Source organism: Xenopus laevis, chromosome 8S (genome assembly GCF_017654675.1).
Source record: "Xenopus laevis strain J_2021 chromosome 8S, Xenopus_laevis_v10.1, whole genome shotgun sequence".
NCBI lineage: Eukaryota > Metazoa > Chordata > Amphibia > Anura > Pipidae > Xenopus > Xenopus laevis.
Window position 1 is genome coordinate 93,143,146 of NC_054386.1, and position 12,626 is coordinate 93,155,771.

Genomic DNA, 12,626 nt, shown 5'->3' on the forward strand with positions numbered 1-12,626 from the left:
TAATTTGCATATGCAAATTAGTGGCGGGAGGGAAATTGTGTGACTTTTTGTCAAAAAACAAGGAAGTAATTTTTTTCCCTTCCCACTCTTAATTTGCATATGAAAATCAGGATTCGGATTTGGTTCAGTATTCAGCCGAATCTTTTGCACAGGATTCGGCCGAATCTAAAATAGTGGATTCGGTGCATCTGTATTGAGATGTGATTAATCTCACGTTCTAATTTTCATTCGAGTTGGTGATTTATAATTCGAATTTGTGAGCTTTGACACACAAAAAAAAATAATTTGAATTCAAATTTACCAATTGAACCGTAATAAATCTGCCGGTTAGTCTAGTAACCAGGCAGCTTACACTGGCAAGAAAATAACAGGTATGGGATCAGTTATCCGGAACCCCGTTATCCAGAAAGCTACGAATTACAGAAAGGCGGTCTCCCATAGACTCCATTTTATCCAAATATTCCACATTTTTAAAAACCTACTGTAATAATAACAGTAGCTTGTAGTTGATCCCAACAACGATATAATTAATCCTTGGAAACAAAACCAGCCTAGTGGGGTTATTTAAAGGACCAGTAACATCACATTTTTTTTTTTGTTTTTATTTGCTAGTAACCAATGAAAGAAAACCACAAAGACAAACTAAATGTTGAAATCGCTAAGTCTTTATTAAGAAATAACTTACCGAAACTCCACTTACGCTCCTCTTAAGAAAAGGCAACAGGGTGACAATCCATCGTGCGGCGCTCGATTACTCCTCCCTGGCTATCTCTGATAAGGAAGGCAGGGAGGAGAAATTGAGCGCCGCACGATGGATCGCCTTTTCTGAAGAGAAGCACAAGCGGAGTTTCGTTAAGTTATTTCTCAATAAAGACGATTTCTCAAGCGATGTGAAAGTTTCATTTGTCTGTGTTTTTTTTCGTTGTATACTAACAAATTTTTTTAAAATTTTTTTTTAATGTTACTGGTCCTTTAATGATTACATGATTTTCTAGTAGACTTATGGTATGAAGATCAGAAATACTGAAAGATTCATTATCCGGAAAGCCTCAGGTTCCAAGTATTCTGGGTAACAGGTCCCATAGCTGTACTAGCAAACACCTGACTGGTTAATAATGGTTACTTGAGTCCCGGGGTTTATTTTTCCCAGTGTTACCACTTATTCCCCAGCTCAGCAGAGCTCAAGCAGCATTTCTGGAGCTTTTGTGAGATGTAAATCAAAAACAAACACACTACTTACCTTTCTTCTAGCCCTTGAAACGGATCCAAAGTTTAGAGCTGTTGCTTCACGTCTGGTGTCGGGCAAAGTGGAACTTGAAGGTTAAACAGGTGCCTTACGTCACAACCATAGCTGCTCTGCGATCCTGAGGAACAAATAAATAAATGAGCAGTTATGCAAGCAAGCAGCAATTATTATGGTTATTTAGCAAACTACAGAGAGCTCCACAGGGGCACAGACAGATGTAACAGACGTGCTGGATTTGCTCCCCGGGCAGTTTTAATGAAGGGAGAAAAATGCAGAAATAAGCAACGCTGAAATCCCCCTACATCTGTAATCGGCTCAGAAATAAAGGAGCACGTCAAAACAATGAGATTTATAGATGTGAAAAGCACAGAACCATTTATTATTATTCTATTCTTCCTGTAAAGTGTATTTATTTATTCTTCCCTATAAGCTGCTGACTGTCAAAAATGTTGGAGAACTTCAAAGAAAGTTAGGAAGTAGTGTTCTAGCTATTATGTTAGACATCCCGTCACTCTAGTCTTTATACATTACATTTTTGGCTAACTAACTATATTAGAAACATTTTTTATTTTGCACAGCCTATCTATTTACCCAGTTTTTATTTTCACACTGAACTGTTCCTTTAACCGAGGTTCACCTCTGAGCTGCTGAAGTGAGATAATATTCCCATAACTTGATTAAACTTAAAGAAATGTTTTTTTATTTGTAGGAACTTAGAAAATATTCCTTGGGCAGGCGTAACGGTGGCCATAGACGCACCGATAATATCGTACGAAACTCATTTTCATATGATATTCAGTGAGTGTATGGTGAGAGATGAGCCGACTGATATCGGCAGAAGACTTGGATATCGTTTGGCTTGTTGATTGGCCTGGCCTTAAAATTTTGGTTGGATGCCTTTGAAGGCACCCAAACATCAACCATTGTTTGTGTAGAATTCTATTGTTTCTCCCTGTATATCCAATGGAGCCAGTGAAATTAGGAAAGGCTGCAGGTGACTTGATGTTTTTAGAACATCAATGTTGGTAGGAAATGTTTATTGTTTTTATTCTTATTCACTCGGGGGTCCACTCCTGATTTCTGTAGATCAATAACAAAGCTTAAGGGACTTGCCCCAGTTCACAGGCAGTCCATATGCAAAACGATTTATATCAAAAGATATAAGTCCCAAAGCTTTTCAGTAGTAAAAATAAGTTATTTATTCAAATTCATATTAAAAATTGGATACATACTGACCCCACATGGCCCACCTTACGCGTTTCATACCGTCCGGCACTTAGTCATAGGTGTCTCTGTTAATAGCATGTTCAACCCAGAATTTAAACCCTGGTAATCCCTTCCATTTTTGTTGACTCCAATTAAGACACAGTGCGTCTATGGCCACCGTTAGGCCCGCCCAAGGAATCAAGACTCTTAATTGGATTCAACAAAAATGGGAGGGATTACCAGGGTTTAAATTCTTGGTATTGTTTTCCCGGAAAAGGTGGCCACCCTACTGGTAATGCTGATTGAAGACTCAGTAGTGCAATGTTTTCAGTATATTGGACAGGGTTTTCAGGTAGGAAAGGGGATATATTCATTTTATGGAAATATGTAAGCTTTCCATAACCTGCATGTAAATTGCATGTGCTTTTTCCTCTGACCCGTTGTTGGTGGGTCTTTAACCACGTCTAGCTCCTCTCAGGGTACTCTGTTTCCTAGCAATTCTTCATCCCTGTTCTACATGCCCATACTAGCTGGTCTGCTCAGACATATTCCTTCATGAAAGTGGGTGATGATAAACCAGATTCTCAGTGAATGATTAATGACCAAAAGCTACCTCTTTTTTTCCCCCCCGGTTTATAAAGGCTTACAGATTACTGCCTGTTCCTATGCACCTCATGGATCCATGACAGCATCAGTGTTTCTGGCAGCAATTTAAACAAGCGGCTTCTCTTCTCTACATGACTGCCCACACACGGCAAGTTCAGCACGTTAGAGCTATTAGCCTGGAGAACAGCATAAAGGGAACGACCTATTTTCATTAGTGCATTTGGCGCCCCTGTGGATGTGCCATTAAACGCTGATTTCTGCAAATTTACTTTTTGGCACGGTTATTTGTATGTAACTGAGAAAATGGAAAATATATATGCAAAAAATTATATATTGGTATTTTTAAATATCAAGAAATAGCTATTCTGAGTTTCTTCAGTTGTTGGTGGCCTACACATCTCTTCTTCCTCTGCTAGCAGGGAGGCAGTGATGATTAATTCCACAGTGCTTGGAGAATAACATATGCTTCTGTTCTAAATTGTATGCAGTCTCTACCTCGTTTATCTGTATTCTGTAGCTTTAAATTGCATTGGGGCACTCTAGGTACAGTATATCACTCCACATTCTTATTTACACAAAGTATTCTGTGGTTGGTGTTCTCATTTTGATGCACACTTGTATTCGTTGAGTAGCCAATAGAAGCAATGAGATAAAGTCTGACCACAACTTTCTAGTTAGGTTAGGATTTTATGGCCCCTGCTGTTTCTATTGTGATTCTTTAGCTAGGCCTCGTTGTGCAGGTGAAGAAACTGATCACTGGCATATTTGGCTACACAGACAGTGACCAATACTGGTCCATATCTGACAGTTTGGTAGTCATCCGAGAAACCACATCAGGTGGTAGAGCCATTCATTAGCCTTGACAGCTCATAGGTTCATTGGCTGAAATACTTTGCCAAAGTGACCAGTGGAATTAAACACAATCCAAAGAGAAATCTCTATGGGACCCAAACATGTTGACTGCCACATTGGTTGAAATTTTGCATGCCTGGCTGTGGTCAAATTATTAGTGGAGGGTGTGACAATTTCACATGGCTAGTCGGGAGACCTTCTGTAGGAATGTATGGACATGCTACTTAGTAAGACACTACTTATATAGAAATCCTGGTACAGGTATAGGACCTGTTATCTAGAATGCTTGGGACCTGGGGTTTTTCTATAATTTCTATAACTGTAATCTCCATACTTTACGTCCTCCATACCTTATTTTATTACAATGGAGTCTATGGGAGATGGCCTGCCAATAATTCATGGAAAAAAACATTTCTTTGGGTGGAGATCCCTTTAAAGAGAGGAGGAAGAACATGGTTTAGACTTCTGGAAATTCCCATTGTTCCATTCTCATATTTAGCTCTGCGACCATGGGTTCTTGCTGCCTCAGTACGCACGGAGCTAGCCCAGAACTCAGGGAACTTTGGTATATTCTGTTTACCAAGTGCTGCCTTTTGCTGTCTTCTTCTTCTGTGCAATAATCTGTTTATTTCACTTCTATGTCCCATGTGAACTGAGAAGAGGGAAAAAACAAGACCGTGCTTTTCCTTCTAAGTAACACCCTGGGATTTGTGTTTTTATTGTTCCAGCTCCAGCTAGGGATTGTTAGCTGCTCCCTGCAGCCCCGCCGTTTCCGCACAGAAAAGAAGGATTAAGACTAGGTGATTAATTTGTATTGTTTATTGAAAAGAAGTAATCTTATTTATCCTGAAGCTCTGCATATTGGATAGAAAGAACTCTGCGTGTGAAACAAAAACAAACAGGATATCCTTGTAGTGTTACAGCAGGCAAAGGGCTTTAATCTTCTTGCAGTCAAAAGTCCTGCAGCATTTGTATGGCAATGGGCTCCTGGCCCTGCTGACAGTTTCAGGATTAAATGCCACTTGTAACAATCAATCAGAGGGAGCACACACCCAATTTCCACTACACTTGAATGCACAATTAGTGCCGGCTAGTGCTGCCTCACATATATAACATATATAAAGACTTCAGTACCTTCAGCCACTGCTCCATCCACTGCATCTGAATGCATGCAAATGCTCTGAAATCATTGTGGCTTATTATGGGTTTTATTTAGGTGAGTTTTTTTTCCAGTCATGGACTGAAACAATGTAACGGTTGGTTGAAGGGTTTCCAGGTTGGCGGATTTTTTTTGATGATTGGCCATCACACTCTTGTAGGCCATGTCAACCCTGGAAACCCCACCAGCATATTTCCAAATGGGCCCAGTCCTGGAAGAATTACCTTCAGCCCACCCTAAGTTCACCATAGCCCTGTGCTATGTTATTCCATTTAGCAATATCTATATCTGATTGGTCTGAGAGAGCCCAGGGTGTCAGGTTCCCTGGTGTACCCTCAAAGACCCATTTTGACACTGGGATTTTCTTGTACCAGCCCACTGGCTGACCTATTTGGGCTAGTTGTGCACACATCCACAAGTATAAACAATTGTGTTCAGAATAATAGCAGTCCGACATCACTAACCTGATAAATCACTTTTTCGGTAGTAATTATATTTCTTCACGTCAAATAATTTAATAGTAGGCGTAGTAGAGAAATAGAAAACCAACAGACCCAACAGTAATGACATGCTGCTGATTTTTTTTTTATTTAAGCATTCATAGCTGTTGTAAACTCATTTAAAAATCTCAGCTGTCAATCAAATATTGCCTGCCCCTCCTCTATACCTTAGGCATAGAGACAGGGCCAGCAATTACTTTCACTTTCCATTCAGTAATTTCTGGATGTCACTGCTCTCCCCTCTCTCTTCACCATTTAATTGTGTAACCAGGGCATGGGGATGGACATCAGGTCCCCCATTCTGGTGCACAAACAAGATTCTGAGATGATACAAGGCTTGTCTTAATAACAGTGTACACACTGCTTGTTATAATTATGAATTCCAAGACGGAAGGAAAAAGATTCAAATATTTTTTACAGTGTAATATAACGTTCATTTTGCTTGACTAACATGATAAAAGAGGATTTTTAATTATTTTTTGGTCCCCTTTAAGGAAGGAAGGCAGCAAATGTTGTGCATGCTGGTTATAGTGCATTTCTCTCAAAAAATCTAAGTAAAATGGGTTGTTCCAGACGTTGTTCAGAAAAACAGCGTACTCTGATTAAAAAAATTGATGGGAGAGGGGAAAACACTAAAAGAAGTGCAGAAAATGATAGGCTACTCAGCCACAGTGCTTTAAAATGCAAAACCTGAAAGACATGGAAGGAAAAGGAAAACTGCCATTTGATTGGATAGAATAGTCTAAATGGCAAAGACTCAGCCAATGATCAGCTCCAGGAAGATCAAAGAAGATGTAAAGCTACCTGTGATATGGTTACAATTAGAAGACGACTATGTGAAGCCAAGCTATCGGCAAGAAGCCCCTGCAATGTCCTATTGTTGAAAAAAAGATGCGCTGAGGTTACAATTTGCCAAAGAACACATTGAGTGGCCTAAAGAGAAATTAACTATAAATTCAAGTCACAGTACAGAGTGAAGACAGTGAAGCCAGTGGCTCAAGCATCATGATATGGGGATGTTTCTCTGACTATGGTGTTGGGCATATTTATCACATACCAGGGATCACTGATCAGTTTCAATACATCAAAATACTTGGAAATGATGTTGCCTTATGCTGAAGAGGAAATGCCCTTGAAATGGGGGTTTCAACAAGACAATGATCCCAAACACACCAGTAACTGAGCAACATCTTGGTTCCAGATCATCTTTGGAGACACAGATCTTTACTGCTAAAGGGCTGTGGTTGCCTTGGGCTGGTTCAGAAGCCCAAAACATCATGTACAACATTTCTAGCTACTTCTTTAGTTGAGCTTTAGTTCTCTTTTAAAATCCCATACTGCTGCTTCTCAAGCCTCCCCAAATCTTCTTCTGCTCTATGACTCAAACCAGGTCCGACTCCCCTCTGATGAATTATAGATGGGCAGGATCAACTAACAAAGAGGTGAGGTCAATGCTAAAACAGCAAAAGGGAGGGACACTTTTTGAAGTATGATTCTAAACCCACCTGACCAACCAACAACTGGAGAACACTTTCTTGGACCAAACCCAAATTTCAAACTATTTTATCAAGTTAGTCAGGAAAAATAAAAGTTAATTACAATATAAATTGTTTAAATCTTGTTTTTCTTTAGTCTGGAAATAGCAAGCAGGCAGGAGCCATTTTGGCCTGAAAAATAATTTGCTGTGGGGACCATTAATATCTAAAGGGGGCCATAGTCGTTAAGATCCGCTCGTTTGGCGACATCGCCAAACGAGCGGATCTTTCCCCGATATGCCATTAACGAGCATGGCTATATCGGGGGTAATCTGAACGGCGGGATCGGTTGGGTCAAAATCAAACTTGTCCAATCAACCATACGACCGATCTCCACCGGACGGACGATGTCGGCACTCTCCACACACGATCCGAGAATCGTATGAATCCTCAAATCGTACGATAGGATCTGTGCGTCTATGGCCAGCTTAAGCTAGCTTTCACTCTGTTTGTAGGATAAAAAGTCGCATCTAGTTTCACCACAAAAGCCAACCAAGCTCACAAGCTACAAGTTTCCCTGCACTTCTCTTCTGTAGAGAAGGCAACGTATCACCATAAATAGCAGGGAAAATACTTGCCGTCCTGTGAATTCCAGAGACAGAAGAAACACCGGCGGAAGCTTCACATCTCGGCTCATTATGTAAATAGAAATGGGTAATCTAGAAACAGTTCTTTAGAGCACATTTCTATGCACAGGAACATCCACAAAGACCTCGCTAAATGGAAATATTAATTCCGAACCTGGCATAAAAAAAAAAAGTGCTTCACGAATTTCACTGCAGAATGAATACTGTTAAGTGCTCTTGGGAGCTGGAGGAATGTAATCGAAAGTAGTTTGATTAATGCAATAAATGTACGACAAATTATAGGGGCTGTAAACTATAAAGCTTGACACAGCACCACAAGCGGTCTAATAAAATATACATGGAGCAGGATTTTAGAGAAAATGAATAAATAAGGTGGAACATTACGCTTAATTAATTGAGGCCGGTAGTTTGCAAACACATTTCTGGGTATGCAGGTTACGTTGAAGAGTGGCAGCCCGCACTTAGCTAGGAATATTATCGTTAAATTGTCTAAAACAGTCTGCCTTCTATAAATGATGAGTTTGCCAATTAAAAATAAAAACTTTTATGGATCTCGCTATTAATAATACAGATTTATGGTTGTTGCTGTTCAAGGCAAGCAATGCCCATGTTAATGAAATGCAAGCAAGAAAACAAAGTGCTTTCCATTGAATTCTGTCCAATGGTAGATGCTCCAAAGCTGGGTATTGAACTGCAATATCCAAGGGATACCTTCCCCCTCACCTCCAAAAACAGGATTACATAACAAAAACTATTTCTTCAAACCACGGACTAAATCTCTGATCTGCAAGGAGACATAAAACCAGGTTATCATACAAGTTATCATACAAGATAACTTACTGCCTGAGTCTCTCCCTGCTCACTCATAGCTCTAAACTCAGATTACAGCCGAGAGGGGAGGAAAGATGGGAGCAAACTGAGCATGCTCAAGCCCAAGCCCTGGAAGTTTAAGCTGAAAACAGGAAGTCTGATACAGAAGCCCATGAGTACACAATAAATGAAAAGAAATGCTGCGTTTCTTTTGACAGAGGACTCAGAGCAGCATTACTTTGAGGGTTTACTGGTGTATTTATATAGACTTTTCTGATAAAGCTTACTAAGTTTTAACCTTTCCTTCTCCTTTAAAGAAGAAAATGATTTACAGCATGCCCAATGGCCAGACATTAAAGTGCTATTAAATTTCATGTTGGGAAATAATAGTGACCTTACAACCAACACTAAAGCAGAAAGGACAAGCTGGCAATCAACTGTAAAGCATCTCAAGGGAGCAGAATATTATTTAAAAAAACAGTGGATGCCAGCTGGCCAGGAATCCTGCCAACACCAATGATACAAAAAGAAACATCACAAAGCATGTGATTTATGATCATTGCATTGGATTCAACAACCAGAAGATGGTTCTTTGCATGTGGAGATCCAATATCATCATATAGCAGAATAGGTCTAAATACACGGTATTCAATACACAGTACACCGGTCAATAAAGGTTGCCGATGGACCAGGTCTGCAGCTTATCAGGTAGCCCCCTCCTTGGGTCCACACAACAGATATCTGGCCAAGAAATCACGCAGATATCAATCAGGCAGGTTTAAAAATCCATATTGGGGAAATATGTGGGCATATTGGGGAAAGATGTGGGCATAGTGATGTGGGCATAGTGATGTGGGCATGTTGGGGAAATATGTGGGCATATTGGGGAAAGATGTGGGCACAGTGATGTGGCCATATTGGGGAAAGGTGTGGCCATATTGGGGAAAGATGTGGGCATAGTGATGTGGGCATATTGGGGAAAGATGTGGCCATATTGGAGGAAGATGTGGCCATATTGGAGGAAGATGTGGGCATATTGGATGAAGATGTGGGCATATTGGAGGAAGATGTGGGCATAGTGATGTGGGCATGTTGGGGAAAGATGTGGCCATATTGGGGAAAGATGTGGGCATATTGGAGGAATATGTGGGCATATTGGGGAAAGATGTGGGCATATTGGGGAAAGATGTGGGCATATTGGGGAAAGATGTGGGCATATTGGGGAAAGATGTGGGCACAGTGATGTGGGTATATTGGGGAAAGATGTGGCCATATTGGGGAAAGATGTGGGCATAGTGATGTGGGCATATTGTGGAAAGATGTGGGCATACTGGGGAAAGATGTGGGCATAGTGATATGGGCATATTGGGGAAAGATGCAGGCATATTGGATATCTTGCCAACTGAGTTGATCTTTCAGTGCATGCCCACCTTTTGACTCACATCTCCCATTCTAGCGCAAGACCTGAACATCCCAAGTAGCTATATGGCAAATATCACAGAATTAAGGAAAGCTATTGAGGCATTTTATAGCCAATAGATTATCTGCAATAGTGCAGATAACTAATAGCTCTGGGCTCAGAGTACAGCATAGATGGAGTGGGGTAAGAGGAGCAAACTGAGCATGCTCACGCCCGGGGCAAGGAGGATTAAGATGAAAACAGGAAGTCTGATACAGAAGCCCATGAGTACACAATAGAAGGAAAGAAATGTGGTGTTGTCCTTTTGACAGAGGACTCAGAGCAGCATTACTTTGAGGGTTTACTGGTATATTTAAGTGGAACTTTTTGATAAGGCTTACTTCGTTTTAACCTTTCCTTCTCCTTTAAAGAGGGTTGTAGATTTGAAAGGGTACCAAATATTCATAAAGTAATTAATGTGATTGGCCACAACCTTAATAATATGGGGTTGATTGTGAGCAGTATCACGTAGGAGTGCAACCTAGCAACACCCAAACATCATTACTTATTAGAACAGAACAGTTAATAATAAATGTGCCATGGGTTAAGGACGGCACCTGCTATGGCATTGCTCGTAGGTAGGCAAGGTTCATTATTTAATTAGGCTGCTGAATTCGTGTTTTTTAATAAAGGGATGCTGACATTTTGTTTTCAATTTCATGGCCCCATCTGAACAATTTAAAGGTGGATTGATACCCTGTTTTTTTACCACACTGCAATCTCGCTTCCTACATATATATATATGTGTAGGAATGGCATTTACACTTAGGTCCATAAATATTTGGACAGAGACAACTTTTTTTTCTAATTTTGGTTCTGTACATTACCACAATGAATTTTAAATGAAACAACTCAGATGCAGTTGAACTTCAGACTTTCAGCTTTAATTCAGTGGGTTGAACAAAAAGATTGCATAAAAAGGAACTAAAGCCTTCATTTCAGGGGCTCAAAAGTAATTGGACAATTGACTCCAAGGCTATTTCATGGGCAGGTGTGGGCAATTCCTTGATTATGTCATTATCGATGAAGCAGATAAAAGCCCCGGAGTTCATTTGTATGTGGAAGATTTTGCTGTGAACAGACAACATGCGGTCAAAGGAGCTCTCCATGCAGGTGAAACAAGTCATCCTTAAGCTGCAAAAACAGTAAAAAAAAAACCATCCGAGAAATTGCTACAATATTACGAGTGGCAAAATCTCCAGTTTGGAAGAAAGAAAGAAAGAAAGAAAGAAAGAAAGAAAGAAAGAAAGAAAGAAAGAAAGAAAGAAAGAAAGAAAGAAAGAAAGAAAGAAAGAAAGAAAGAAAGAAAGAAAGAAAGAAAGAAAGAAAGAAAGAAAGAAAGAAAGAAAGAAAGAAAAAGAAAGAAAAAGAAAGAAAGAAAAAGAAAGAAAGAAAAGAAAGAAAAAGCAAGCACTGGGCAACGCAAAAAGACCTGGATGTCCATGGAAGAGAACAGTGGTGGATGATCGCAGAATTATTTCCATGGTGAAGAAAAACCCCTTCACAACAGCCAAACAAGTGAAGACTCTCCAGGAGGTAGAGTATCGATATCCAAGTCTACCATAATGAGAAGACTGCATGAAAGTAAATACAGAGGGTGCACTGCAAGGTGCAAGCCACTCATAAGCATCAAGAACAGAATGGCTAGATTAGATTTTTCTTTAAAAAAAAACATCTAAAAAAGCCAGCACAGTTCTGAAAAAACATTCTATGGACAGATGAAACCAAGATCAACCTCTACCAGAATGATGGCAAGAAAAAAGTCTGGAGAAGGTGTGGAACAGCTCATGATCCAAAGCATAGCACATGATGTATAAAACATTTGGGAGGCAGTGTGATGGCTTGGGTGTGCATGGCTGCTAGTGGCACTGGGACACTGGTGTTTATCCATCATGTGACACAGGACAGAAGCACAAGAATGAATTGTGAGCTCTTCAGAGACACTGTCTGCTCAAATCCAGCTAAATGCAGTCACATTGATTGGGAGGCGTTTCTTAATGAGCCAAAACATACAGCCAAAGCAACCCAGGAGTTTATTAAAGCAAAGAAGTGGAATATTCTTGAATGGCCAAGTCAGTCACCTGATCTGAACCCAATTGAGCTGCATTTCACTTGTTGAAGACTAAACTTGGGACAGAAAGGCCCACAAACAAACAGCAACTCAAAGCCGCGTCAGTAAAGGCCTGGCAGAGCATTAAAAAGGAGGAAACCCAGAATCTGGTGAGTTCAAGACTTCAGGCTGTCATTGCCAGCAAAGGGTTTTCAACCAAGTATTAGAAATGAACATTTTATTTTCAGTTTTTTAATTTGTCCAATTACTTTTGAGCCCCTGAAATGAAGCGATTGTGTTAAAAAAGGCTTTAGTCCCTCACGTTTTTTTTATGCAATGTTTTTGTTCAAACCACTGAATTAAAGCTGAAAGTCTGCAGATCAACTGCATCTGAGTTGTTTCATTTAAAATTCATTGCGGAAATGTACAGAAACAAAATTAGAAAAAAAAAAAGTTGTTTGTCCAAATATTTATGGACCTAACTGTATAGGTGACTGAAAGGCCACAAATGAGATACTGGAATCGATATCCAAATTTTTCATAAAAATATGTCAATATAAACGTAAGTGCTATTAGGGGATGAAAAGGAAAAATCTCCCGTATTCATTTTATCTGG

General features: G+C 39.9%; 1 protein-coding gene across 2 annotated transcripts in view; it reads right to left on the reverse strand.

Annotated features, from left to right (window-relative positions):
• fut8.S (fucosyltransferase 8 (alpha (1,6) fucosyltransferase) S homeolog) overlaps window positions 1-12,626 on the reverse strand; it is a 130,618-nt gene that overhangs the window by 73,473 nt on the left and 44,519 nt on the right. For both annotated transcript variants that reach the window (XM_041574349.1, NM_001096957.1), the window contains 1 exon segment: window positions 1,241-1,364. The gene's annotated coding sequence lies outside the window, so the exon portion shown is untranslated.